This window comes from Podarcis tiliguerta (genome assembly GCF_965153285.1).
Source record: "Podarcis tiliguerta genome assembly, chromosome: 12".
NCBI lineage: Eukaryota > Metazoa > Chordata > Lepidosauria > Squamata > Lacertidae > Podarcis > Podarcis tiliguerta.
Window position 1 is genome coordinate 45,957,067 of NC_139545.1, and position 14,223 is coordinate 45,971,289.

The following is a 14,223-nucleotide window of genomic DNA, read 5'->3' on the forward strand; positions in this document are numbered from 1 at the left end:
TCTTACATTTGCCTTGACAAGCCATCTTAAATATCAGATCACCCTATGCCCTTTGCTCTTCTGCTCTTTGCTCTTCTGCCCTTGGCAACAGGGGCAAATGGCTAAAACAGATGGCTCATGGTTTCAAATTTTGTCATATAAACAGAGGTCTTGGGTTCACCTTCTCACACACCATCAATGAAATAAGAATCTAACATAAGAATCTAACATTTCTTACTTTTTACATTCTTTTGTATAGTTATATTAAAGTCAGTACATATATACTTAAAGTACATTATACATTAAATATACATTAAAGTCAGTACATATAGCACATAGATTTTTAGAAGAATAAAGAACTTAAGCAGTTTCTAAAGCAAACCCTTCAATTTACACCCCCCCCCGCCAGCTGTTGTTGCTTTTAGCTCTTTGCCTTTTAACCTTCTCAGGATACCTTAAACCATGTTTGACGGGAGGCATCTTTGCCTTTTAACCTTCTCAGGATACCTTAAACCATGTTTGACGGGAGGCATTATTTACCAACTCTAATTAGTGTTTTTGCAGCTTGGATTGTATTCTGTAATTCGTATGACCTTTTGTTCCCAGCTTTTGCTCCTTTTTACAACTTTGAGGTACTGCAACAAATCAATGAGGGGCCCTTATTCAGGAGAATAAACAAAAGGTTCTCAGCCAGCTGGCTTCTGCCTGGCCTGGAGCAAGCATTTGGAGCAAGCATCTACAAATATATTTTTAAGCTTATTTTAAAATACAGATCTTTGATCAGATGCCTCATTATGATTCCTAGTTAAAGGAACCAAACTGAATACATGTGGAAAAAATGTCTATGCATGCATGAAAGAAATTCATGGTACATGCAGTCTTCAACTATCAAATTATAAAAATAATGAGACTGCATGTTGAATCAAAACCAAAGTGCCAATTTTAAAATGTAAATATTTTATCTCAAAGAGACTATGCCTGGATGCCCAAATATTAATATAGCACAATCTGATACTGCAAACTTTCCATGGGAAAATTTGATGGGGGAGAAATAATAGCATCATAATGGATATGATTGATGATTCAAAAAGGACAAACTAATAAATGTCTTGATCACCTCACTGAAAGCTTAGCATGCTAATTCCCTATTCACAGTAAGTCACAAATTAAACTCTGATAAAACCAGGAGATGCATCTGCAAGCCATTAGCTACAATTTGTCTGCTCGAGTGAATAAAATTACAAGTCAAACAGCACATTAACAAGTCAATATCTGTTCATTGGATTAGACAAAATTGCTGGTCTACCAATCCGAAGCAGTTGTATTTGAGTTTGAAAGTGAAGGAAGCAGAAGAGATTGCTAATCGAATGCTTCATTATTTACTGGTTATTTTACCACTTTGCTTCACAGATCTATGCTAGTCAGTGATGCAATATCAGTGTACAAAAATTCTTATACTAAGTGAGTTGATAGATCTATCAAACAGAGTACAGTCTTCGCTGACTGACAGCTGCTCTCCATGACCCCATTCTTTCCTTCCCAGCTTAATACTGAAATAAAGTACCGGTACTGTTTAAGCTCACTGCAGATGGTGACAGCAGCCACGAAATTAAAAGACGCCTGCTTCTTGGGAGAAAAGCAATGACAAACCTAGACAGCATCTTAAAAAGTAGAGACATCACCTTGCCAACAAAGGTCCGTATCGTAAAAGCTATGGTTTTCCCAGTAGTGATGTATGGAAGTGAAAGCTGGACCATAAAGATGGCTGATCGCCAAAGAATTGATGCTTTTGAATTATGGTGCTGGAGGAGACTCTTGAGAGTCCCATGGACTGCAAGAAGAACAAACCTCTCCATTCTTAAGGAAATCAGCCCTGAGCGCTCACTGGAAGGACAGATCCTGAAGCTGAGACTCCAATACTTTGGCCACCTCATGAGAAGGGAAGACTCCCTGGAAAAGACCCTGATGTTGGGAAAGATATTGAGGGCACAAGGAGAAGGGGACGACAGAGGACGAGATGGTTGGATAGTGTTCTCAAAACTACCAGCATGAGTTTGACCAAACTGCGGGAGGCAGTGGAAGACAGGAGTGCCTGGCGTGCTCTGGTCCATGGGGTCACAAAGAGTCAGACACGACTAAACAACTAAACAACAACAACACTGTTTAAGCAGAGATGTTGGTGCTCAAGCCTGAGACTTTGTGCATATAAGGCTGTGGACTTTCCCTGTAAAACAGAGGTGGGAAACCAGTGGGTCTCCATATGTTGTTGGATTCCCACCAGCCCCAGCCAACACGGCCAGTGATGCCACTGAGCCGCTCAGTTGAGCTGGAACTCTGTACGCATCCTGGAACCCTGTGTGCAATTTGACTTTGCTGTGAGCGACAAGATCATCATTGCGGCAAATCAAGGAAAGCATTATGGTTTCCGTACCTGCCATGAGCGATTGGTTGCACCTGCCTAATTGATCCTCCGGCCAGCAACACCATTAATAATTTCCTACAGATGAATAACAGTCAGGATGAACAGGAGCCAGCTGGCAAGCGCAACCCACCTTAACTAAACCAAGTTTTCTCTGCATTTTCTGATAGGTGCATACTCATCACTTTTCCAGCAAAGGTGAGCTCTCCTTGTTAGAATAAGAGGGGTGGAGACATGCCTTCAGCCCTGTGGTGTGAAGCTTAGCTGGCATGACTCAAGATGTCCCAGGAAACTCTACCTGTAACCTTTGTCATTTGTGATGGCCTGGGATTCGGGCTCGGACTTGGAACCAGAGGAGACTCAGTCTGCACCAGATCCTTTGCCTCAGGCATCATCTGAACCAAGTCTGGGGCCTGATCCTGAAGAGTCCCAGTCTGCAAAGGTTCCCCTGCAACAAACACCAGCTGGGTCGAGTCAGGGGCCTGAGCCTCCAGAGGCGGGGATTACCTTGTTGCCTTCAGCTGGGCCATCACTTACAGCTGCTCCACTACCGGTTTAGTCAGGGGAGGCTGAGGCAGCCCATGGGTCTAGTAACCCACCGACGTCTCCTCAGCTGCAGAGACTAAGGTCTGAGAGAAGGGGAGATCTGAGTACTCACAGGAGGAATGCTCGCCTTCAGGCGAAACAGGGAGGTGAGTCACCGGGGGATCAGGTCCGGCCATTACCTCGACAAAGATAAAAGGCTGTCGGACCCTGCCCCAGGTTGCGGGAGCAACAGTGCTGTATGCTAGATCCTGCCTGAGATCCTGTACCTGTCCTTGCCTGGTTTCCTGCCTTGGGTCCTGCCTTGGCCCTGTCGGACTGTCTCCCAGCGGAACCTTCAGATTCTGGACCAGTCCTGGACCGCTTTTAACGGGTTACCCCCAGGCCCAGCACAGTCATGTAATGGCACTTGAGTCCAAACCCAGACCTTTGGAAAAAGCCCTGTTTAGAGTCAAGGCACGGTTCTACTGGTAAGTTTCCCCCCTCTGGCTAGGTGCACATCACATCCTGGTTTGCTCAAGTTTTGGGGACACATGCAGAAAGCTGCTCTCCATGCAACTCCAGGCTCAGGAGCAGACATCTCTCTTTCTCTTTAAACGTAGACAGATCCCTTCTATACCTCTTTCTTCCCTGTGGTCCTTGCCTCGAAACCATTTTTTTCCCCTTAATTAGGACTCTGTGGAAAGCCAGTGTCTTCTGAAAGGGAAATAGCCTTCTATTTTTGATCTAAGATTTGGTGGGTTCACAGGAACCCAGTGAACTCACAGGTGTGGAGAGGGTAGGGATTGGCCTAGGGGCTGGATGACAGGGCACCTCACTGAATGCTAGGATCATGCCGCTATATTTGACGGAAGGCTTATCTAAACAGATAAACCTCCCTCAAAGCATCGAAACCTAGCTGTGACTGTGCACCCATTGATAACCCCACCCCCCAAAAAGCTTGGGCTCATCACTGCCATTCTATCCCTTCCACATTGTGACAGGCAAATGTCAGAGTCTCATCTATCCTATTTCTTTCTATTTTCCATATTTCCATGGTCACATCCATTTTTTTGCTTTGGCAAGATAGGAAAAACTGCTGCTTTGAATACAACCTTTTCCTTTCCTGGTCCTTTTGTTCTCCCCATAGCAATTTTAAGTCTCTACCAGCACAATCCAAATCCAAGATCTCCTGCGATGAGCAAGTTTGGAATAGAAAGGTTTGGGGCTGTCTCAGCTGAGGCAATTTGGGCCATCCTGACTGAAGAAGTGGGGCTGCACTGGCACAACTCCCTGAAAACTCAGCTGAGCTCAGCTGGTAGAATTTAAGCAGGCAGAAGTTCTGTCTCGTGTCCATGTTATATGGTGCAAGTATTGCTTTCATTTATCTGTACCTGTGCTTATCCACCCCACAACTAATCACATTTTGAGTCATGCCTCTTTCTTAAGCACTTGGGGGGAGGCAGGTGGCGCTGTGGCCTAAACCACTGAGCCTCTTGGGCTTGCCGATCAGAAGGTTGGCAGTTCAAATCCCCGCGGTGGGGTGAGCTCCCGTTGCTCTGTCCCAGCTCCTGCCAACCTAGCAGTTTGAAAGCACACCAGTGCGAGTAGATAAATAGGTACTGCTGTGGCAGGAAGGTAAATGGCGTTTCCGTGCACTCTGGCTCCTGTCACGGCGTCCCGTTGTGCCAGAAGTGGTTTAGTCATGCTGGTCACATGACCTGATTAGCTGTCTGTGGACAAACGCCAGCTCCCATGACCTGAACCAAGATGAGTGCTGCCACCCCATGGTCACCTTTGCCTGGACTTAACTGTCCAGGGGTCCTGTACCTTTTTTTTACCTTGAGCACTTATAACAGTGCAGGTAGTCAGTGTTGCTTGCCCTAGGAAATTAGTATGTGCGCGCGCGCGCGCGCACGCACACACACACACACACACACACATATTCCTCAGCCACATGTTTCCTGGGTCTTGCCATAAAAAGCAAGGAAGAAGGAAGAAGGGCTCTGATAAATTCCCCTTGAAAATAATTACAGAACCTTAGCATTCCACTGCACTGTGCCAGGCAGGTGTTGAATGACATTGAAGCATTCATCAGCATAACGCAGCGTGTGGGGGGGGGGGGATGTCCTGAGACTGTATGCTGATTCCACACATTTCAATTTTGTTCGGACTTGCTGCCCATTGCAAGCTTTGGGCAACTCTTACTCAGCAACTTGGCCATAATTTTAAAAAATGCTTGATGCTGATGTGCCCGGGAGAGAGAACTGGCTGGCAGGCATCAAGAATTATCGGCTTCTTGGTTACCCGTTTTAATGTTCCTTTTAAGGTGGTGGTGATAGTTGACTACTAAAAGTGTAGCTTTGTTGCATCTCAGTCCAGTCCTGTTGACTTGTGGCTGCTGCAATGCCAAGAACAGGAGAGATACCAAGAGGGTCCCAAGTTGTTCTTCCTCACTGTGGTACTTTGAATTACACACTCCTCAGTTACTCCTAGGAATTAAACTCTTAATTTATTCTTCCTGGTATCCCTAGATGCAATATAATGCCCTTTCTGCAGCATAAAGGCTTGGTTTTTCTGTGCGCTGTCACCATGACAATGTCAACCTTGATCTGCAACAAACCATGAGTGCTGAAATATTGATGACTGGCTCTGTGTTAAAAATGTAAGTAAATGGGCATCTGTGGTTTAATCTAGGGGAAAAAGGGATGTTATGGGAATAAGCAGGCTCAGAGTAACACTTTATTGCAAAAGTATGCAAGATTAATAATTCAGGAAGGCCGGCGTCTTAGTGGCCAGAGAACTGATGTGCAAATAGTTTAATTTGCAAGTTCACACTCTAATAATAATAGAATGGAGATCCAATTTAGTGAAGAATAAATTTTTTGGAGGCCCCCACTGCTCTATATTTCTATTGTGGAGCAATCTACAGTACAGTGGTACCTCAGGTTACATATGCTTCAGGTTACATACGCTTCAGGTTACCGACTCTGCTAACCCAGAAATAGTGCTTCAGGTTAAGAACTTTGCTTCAGGATGAGAACAGAAATTGTGCTCTGGCGGCATGGCAGCAGCAGGAAACCCCATTAGCTAAAGTGGTGCTTCAGGTTAAAAACAGTTTCAGGTTAAGTACAGACCTCCGGAACGAATTAAGTACTTAACCGAAGGTACCACTGTAATTCACTAAGTTTCTCACTGCACAATCCAACATATATGCCCAGGATGCAATTCTATCTCCAGCCCCATTAAACTGAATGGGACATCTTTCTGGGTGTAGAATGTATAAAACTGCACCTGTGCTTCACTTGTTCTGGTCAGCCTGGGAATATTGCACTCAAAAGTCATCCTTCTTGGCAGGTTGCAGAGAGTGCAGCATCTGTAAAGGATGACTTCTAAATATGTCTTGCTTAAAACTAAAGCAAAGCACTCTTCTATATATAATTGAAAGGACTGTAGACAGGAGCAAACAGGGAAAATGGGGTAAGTACAACCTGAGTGAAAGGTGTATCAATTTTTCATCTCCCAAAATGCCCCAAGGAGCAAAAAGCGAAATACATGGCATCTTAAATGATAAACTGATATCACTTTGTAAGTATACTCTCCCTTTTTTAAAAAAAAGGATAGTAGGTTTTCTATTTGAATTGGGGCAGCATAAGTCAATGTTGGGGTGTATGCTTGAGCTCAGCAACGAGAAATCTTGTGCTGTGTGTGTGTGTGTGTTTTGTGTGCCATGGATGCTTCAGTGAAGCTGTTAAGTTCACCAACACGAAAAAGCTGCTGATTTGAGCCGTTGTTTTACTTACTTGGCACACACAACACACACACCAGGGTGATAATATGGCGCCCTCTGAGCGAACAAAATTTGGTGTGCACACACACAATATTTCTTATTTTCACAATAATTCCTTCCGGTACTTTGAGTAGATGCCCATTTAAATATAGGTTGTTGTTGTTATTGTTTTTTTGTGCCCCCTCAGCTTGGTGCCCTGTGTGGGGGACCACCCATGCCACCTGAAATCCTGCGCTGCATGCACACTTTACACACGATATACAAATTACATTAAGGTTTTTCTCCCTCTGTTCCCAGAGGGGTTTCTCTGCTTCTAAGTCCTTGCTGAAGAAAGTCCACATGCAACTTCTAAGTCAATTTGTACAGAGTCCTGCAATTACTTAGAGTTCTCTGAGTAGTCCGGCAAGGAGGACCCACAAGGTTCAAACAGGTTCATCTCAGGAATGAGCTAGAATGAGCCAGTTCTTTCCTCACTAATGGGATTAACCCATTAACTGCATTCCTTAACAGTCAAGACCTCTTGAGTGCCTTGACTTTTCTCAACTCAGCCATTGATTCTTTCTAAGTGGTTTGTGTTGCGGTCCTTCCCTTTCTCAAATCCACACTCTTCCCCACCCCTCACTTCCTTATTATTTATTTACATAGACATCACAGTTGAGAAAGCTAATACAGCATAGTGGGTAAGAGACTGAGCTACGAATTCGGAAATCACCTCTGCCATGAACACAAGTAGGCAAGCTACTCTGTCTCAGCCTTAATCTTCCCTTACCCTTGAAATTGGTGGTGGTGGTAATAATACCAGCTTGCTTTACACGGTTTTAGAATCATACAATTGTAGAGTTGGAAGGGACATAAGGGTCATCAAGTCCAACCGCCTCCAATGCAGATATCTCAGCTAAAGCATCCATGACAGATGACTATCCAACCCCTTCTTTAAAGCTCCAAGGAAGGAGAGTCCACCACCTCCCAAGGGAGACCATTCCACTATTGAACAGCTCTTACTATCAGAAAGTTTCTCATGACATTTAGTTGGAAATTCCTTTCTTGTAACTTGAAGCCAATGGTTCGAGTCCTACCTTCCAGAGCAGGAGAAAACAAGCTCGTTCCCTCTTCCATGTGACGTCCCTTGAGATATTTGAAGATGGCTATCATATCTTCTCTCAGACGCCTCTTTTCCAGGCTAAACATACACAGCTTCTTCAACCATTCTTCATAAGGCTTGGTTTCCAGGACCTTGATCATCTTGCTTGTCCTCTGCACATGTTCCAGCTTGTCAACATGTTTCTTAAATTGTGGTACCACAGTATTCCAGGTGTGGCCTGACCAAGACAGAATAGAGTGGTACTATTACTTCCCTTGATCTGGACACTATACTTTTGTTGATGTAGCCTAGAATAGCAATAAGGATTACTACCAGAGAACACATATGGAAAACCTTGTGCACTACACATATATTAAGTATTATAATAAAAATTGTTGCATGTCCAAAGCAGATGGAGATATGGAAAATCTGTGTTCTTTTCAAAGTAAAGCCTTTTCTGGCGGCAACATTGGACATTCCCCTCTGCCCGCAACAAGGCAGTACGCTGCCTGTGGGTTCCACACTGAGGTACTCTTGCGGCCTACTTGATATAAAGACTTGGACTACCCTGTTATAGACCATTCTGAAACAGAAAGAAGGAACAGAGCATCCCGGATAGAGAGGAAATATAAAATCCCTTCCCTTACCCTGTCACTATTTTATATAGTTCCCTACAGTAATTCAAAGGGAAATGTGGGCTAGGGAGAGTTTAGCCTTTAAATTTTCCTCTTAGAGCATGCATTACCTCTGGATATCCTGTAGCTTTTGACAGCTTGTAATATAAACAGATTTTGAGGGAAAATGCTATGAAGAAGATAACTTTTGTCCATTTAAGAAGTTGGGGGTCCACTTGTGATTTAGCCGTGCTTTACTGCACTATGTAACTTTTCTTTCCATGAGTGGAATTACAGCAGCGAGCCTCAATTAGAGCACCATTTGTTGGCGCTTCTGTGGAGTTTATTGGATTTTGTTTGCTCCGAATGGGCAATAAAAACCTCCCCGGAACAATTAAGGTGAATGCTCGCTTCTCCTTTGTAGCCTTTTGTGCTTGCATGGCCAAATCCTCATGTTTAAAAAAAAGAGAAAATGTTGCTCCAAGTCTTTTAAGACTCCTGGAGAGCAATAAGCTGTTTAAGTCAAATGATACTACCTTGGCCATAGCAAATTTTCTCTCAGGGTTAAAGAGAAATAGAAATCAACATGCTCTGTATAAAACGTAGCGACTGCCTTGGAGTCTTTACCCCTTTATTTCTGTTGTATTTCGCTTTTGTGGGTCTCTGGACTGTAATAAAATGTGTGTGTGTGTGTGTTTTCTCCTAAGAGCTGACCTGCTATGATTGCCTTATTACTATCCAAAAAGAAGCTACCTTTTCTCTCTACATACCAATATAACGTTTGTTGTTTAGTCATTTAGTCGTGTTGTGGAATAGGGTTCTCACAACACCCTTAAACTACAGCTCCCAGGATTTTTTTTGGGGGGGGGGAGCCATGACTGTTAAAAGTAGTATCATAGCATTTAAACATATGGTATGAATGTGACCTAGGACTGTTGTTGTTTAGTCATTTAGTCGTGACCCCATGGACCAGAACACGCCAGGCACTCCTGTCTTCCACTGCCTCCCGCAGTTTGGTAGCTTTGAGAACACTGTCCAGCCATCTCGTCCTCTGTCGTCCCCTTCTCCTTGTGCCCTCCATCTTTCCCAACATCAGGGTCTTTTCCAGGGAGTCTTCTCTTCTCATGAGGTGGCCAAAGTATTGGAGCCTCAGCTTCAGGATCTGTCCTTCCAGTGAACACTCAGGGCTGATTTCCTTAAGAATGCATAGGTTTGATCTTCTTGCAGTCCATGGGACTCTCAAGAGTCTCCTCCAGCACCATAATTCAAAAGTATCAATTCTTCTGCAATCAGTAATGACTTAATATCATATTGTGCTTTTCCCAAGTGCTTAATGCAGTTCACATAACAAGATTATGGTAATCTTGATCAAGTTTTCATTCATTTATTGTGTATTTTCTATTTGCACTGGGATCACCACATTTGAAAATGAGACATTAGTTCCTTGGTCTCCTGCTATTATTCTGGATTTGCATTCTGTGGTGCCTGCAATATATGTGATGACTTGAGAGGGTTGAGGTGCCATATTTGCATTCATTGTAGAGAATTTCCCCTCACCCAAGTGGATACAGTTTTCACTGGCTTCCTCACCCACATCTCAGACCACTTTTCACCCATTATATTGTTTCCCAAATCTTGTTCTCTGAGTGCTATACTCTCCCCATGAAGCAGCTTATATATGCTTGACACTAATCCTCTGGGCTGCTGTGTGGAGGTTCATGCTAGCTTCTCAAACGGTACCAAAGCCCTGTCTGTCTGTTATGCTGTTATACAGGGATCAGCAAGAAGTGTACTCCTTGATGTACTGGAAATCATGCTGCACAGCCTGCTTTGCAATATAGCCTTTGACTGCTCTCTTGTCACAGTGAGCCTGTGTTTAAAAAAGCATTTAAGCCAATTTAGCCTTGCTGCTTCCCACTCACTCCTCTGACTCAAAACTTTTGTTTGCTTGTGTGAAGGACCATTAAAGGTACCAAAAGCAGCTAAGCTTTTTATACCTTCCCTTTCCAGACCGCTAAAGATGCCTTCAAGAAAGGGATTATTGGCGTGTGCCAAGTTTTCCTTTCCTGTAAATTGAAAATTTGAATTGTTGTTTGGTTTCGCCGCTGTTTGGTTTTGATTGGTTTCATGACGGAGCTGTCAAGCTGTTTGTGCCTTTAATTATCTATTGATTAGATTTATTTACCGCCTTCCTGCAAAAGCACCCAAGGCGGTTTACAATACAGTGGTACCTCGGGTTAAGTACTTACTGTCTTTTTCGCTCTATAAGACGCACCAGACCACAAGACGCACCTAGTTTTTGGAGGAGGAAAACAAACCCAAAAAAATATTCTGAATCTCAGAAGCCAGAACAGCAAGAGGGATCTCCGCGCAGTGAAAGCAGCAATCCCTCTTGCTGTTCTGGCTTCTGGGATAGCTGCGCAGACTGCATTCGCTCCATAAGACGCACACACATTTCCCCTTACTTTTTAGGAGGGAAAATGTGAGTCTTATAGAGCAAAAAATACGCTAATTCGTTCTGGAGGTCCGTTCTTAACCTGAAACTGTTCTTAACCTGAAGCACCACTTTAGCTGATGGGGCCTCCTGCTGCTGCTGCGCTGCCAGAGCACGATTTCTGTTCTCATCCTGAAGCAAATTTCTTAACCTGAAGCACTATTTCTGGGTTAGCGAAGTCTGTAACCTGAAGCATATGTAATCTGAAGCGTATGTAACCTGAGGTACCACTGTATAAACACTAAAACAAATATATGATTTCCCCCCCTTGATTTTACTGTTTTTTCTTTTGTAAACTGCTTTGAAGGAGCTGGGTTTTTTTGGGTGTGCGCTTTTGTTCTACTATCAAGCAAGGTATAAATTTAATGAAATAAATCAATATATAAATTGAAACTGGACAATTGGGTCTTCTCGTGGCAACTGGGAGCTGGTGGTATGTATGTCCCCTGTCCTGGGCTGCCTTGCTTCTGCCTTCCCTCCTGGCACACAGGTCTTCAGCAGATCTTTTTCAGACTTACTTTTTTATGGAATCTGTAATTTGTGCATAGGGACGAGGGTGGCGCTGTGGGCTAAACCACAGAGCCTAGGGCTTACCGATCAGAAGGCCGGCGGTTCGAATCCCCGCAACGGGGTGAGCTCCCGTTGTTCAGTCCCAGCTCCTGTTCGAAAGCACGTCAAAGTGCAAGTAGATAAATAGGTACCGCTCCGGCGGGAAGGTAAACAGCGTTTCCGTGCGCTGCACTGGTTTGCCAGAAGCGGCTTAGTCATGCTGGCCACATGACCTGGAAGCTTCCTGCGGACAACCGCCAGCTCCCTCGGCCTATAGAGTGAGATGAGCATGCAACCCCACAGTCGTCCATAAGTGGATCCTAACGGTCAGGGTGTACCTTTCCCCTTCTCTGCATTTTTTATTTTTTGCTATTTTAGTTCATCGTTCCCTGCTCTGGGATCGAAATATTCATTGAAGAATGGGTTGCAAATGAAATAATATAATTAATTAAATAAAACACATTTTGATAGAAAATGTAAGGGTTTCCTATAATTAAATCTTGAACTCCCCACCCTCCTTCCCCTGCCCCCAGCTGTCTTATTTGAATGGTCTTTTATTAGAAAAGATACCCACAGAGTTCAATTATTTCATTTCGGGGGTTTTAAAGTAAGATCTAATGATGCTGAAGCAAAGGACTTGTGCCAAGGACATATGAAACTGCCTCATCCAGAATCAGATAAGTGGTCTATCTAGCCCATTCGTAGGATGTGCTCATATCAGTTCGCAGTCCAGGCCTTTTCACCAGGGATAGAACTTGGGGTGTTTTCCTTGTGCAGCACATCCTCATTGACCTGTGCTGCCTTAGACACAGGGGTCTGAATGCCCCCCTCCAAGTCTCTTTCCCAAGGGACTTTCCTGAGATTACACCCATTACTGGTGCTGCTTCACATCCTCCTTGTGCGTTTTTGCCAAAGTCCTTGAACGTTGAGCGGTGGACTCGTAATCTGGGGAACCGGGTTCGTGTCTCCGCTCCTCCATATGCAGCTGCTGAGAGACCTTGGGCTAGTCACACTTCTCTGAAGTCTCTCAGCCTCACTCACCTCACAGAGTGTTTGTTGTGGGGGAGGAAGGGAAAGGAGAATGTTAGCCGCTTTTAAACTCCTTCAGGTAATGATAAAACAGGATATCAAATCCAAACTCCTCCTCTTCTTCTCTTGTTTCTCTGGGTGGAGGGCTGAGAGAGCTGTGTGAGGATGGGCAGAAACTAGCCTGCTATACATGTACAAAGGTGACATATGAATTGCCCCACCCACTTTTGCATCTAGCCCCGCCCACACTGCCATGTGGCCCCTGGGAGCTTAAGCAGAAGGCAATGAGGGCCTTGGGTTGAATGGGATCCCCCACCTCTGCTGTAAGTTATGCCAGGAAAGCAAATATACAATAACCACCATGCTAGGGAAGAGCAAGCTATGCACTTCTGCTGTTCTCTTAAGCTTCTTTCTGGTGCTGCTTCAAAACCACTTCTTTGCTGAGCTACGAGAAAGGAGTCTAGGATGGGAATTCGTCATATTTATCCTTTAGGGGAAGGGAGGTTATTTTCTCTGGCTAATAGGGCACATTTCTCTGACTAGCGGTTTGGCTTTCTTTCTTTTCGGAGAAGAATGCAAACTAGGCAAGAAGAGCCAGGTGCCCTGTACACATACCAGCTGTTGTTCATCTGGTGCTCAGTACTAGAAACGGCTCCCAAGGTATCTGTTGCGCTCGCTCTGCTTCCCCAAGTGGTGAGGCTCTCCCGGGAAAGAGATAGTTCCCTTTGGAAGGAGAGATCGCCAGAGCCTTAGGCTGCAATCCTGTATGCAGTTTACTTGAGAGAGCCCTGTTGAATATACAGTGGTACCTTGGGTTAAGTACTTAATTCATTTCGGAGGTCCGTACTTAACCTGAAACTGTTCTTAACCTGAAGCACCATTTTAGCTAATGGGGCCTCCTGCTGCCGCCACGCCGCTGGAGCCCGATTCCTGTTCTTATCCTGAAGCAAAGTTCTTAACCTGAAGCACTATTTCTGGGTTAGCGGAGTCTGTAACCTGAAGCGTATGTAACCCGAGGTACCACTGTAGTGAGATTTAGTTATGGGTAAGCATATATAGGATTGCTCTGGCTATCTAGTCTTTTACCACAATAAAGATTGATTGATTGATTGATTGATTGATTGATTGATTGGATTACACTGTCCAGGTCAGGGGTGGGGGAACCAGTGGCCAGCAGAAATGACTATTAGACAAATGCCAACCTGTGATTTAGATAAATGAAAGCATGCTGATAATTTGAAGCGTGGTAGGGTGTCATTGCATACACTTTCCCCGAATCCTTACAGTGTTACGGGTGTCACAAAAATGGATCCATCGTGTAGATTATGTGCCAAAGGCATTTGACGTTCTTATCACATCAAGTTTCTCTATGCAGTTTTTAAAAGGTCAGCAGCACACACAATACATTGAAATAGAAGACTGCTTTCTTATTTTCCCAATTTACTATTACTATTGCTTTCATATCCCAACTTTCCCCCCAAGGAACTCCAGGTGGTGTACATGGTGCTTCCCCTTTCCATTCAGTCCTCACAACAACCTTGCGAGGTAGGTGTAGAATCATAGAATCATAGAATCATAGAGTTGGAAGAGACCACAAGGGCCATCGAGTCCAACCCCCTGCCAAGCAGGAAACACCATCAGAACACTCCTGACATATGGTTGTCAAGCCTCTGCTTAAAGACCTCCAAAGAAGGAGACTCCACCACACTCCTTGGCAGCAAATTCCACTGTCGAACAGCTCTTACT

General features: G+C 44.3%; 1 long non-coding RNA gene across 1 annotated transcript in view; it reads left to right on the forward strand.

Annotated features, from left to right (window-relative positions):
* The first annotated feature begins 5,864 nt into the window (after positions 1-5,864).
* Positions 5,865-14,223, forward strand: part of LOC310661184 — a 101,934-nt gene continuing 93,575 nt past the window's right edge. Inside the window, exon 1 of the long non-coding RNA XR_014503821.1 lies at positions 5,865-6,027. This is a non-coding gene — a long non-coding RNA (uncharacterized lncRNA). The remainder of the gene's footprint in view (positions 6,028-14,223) is intronic.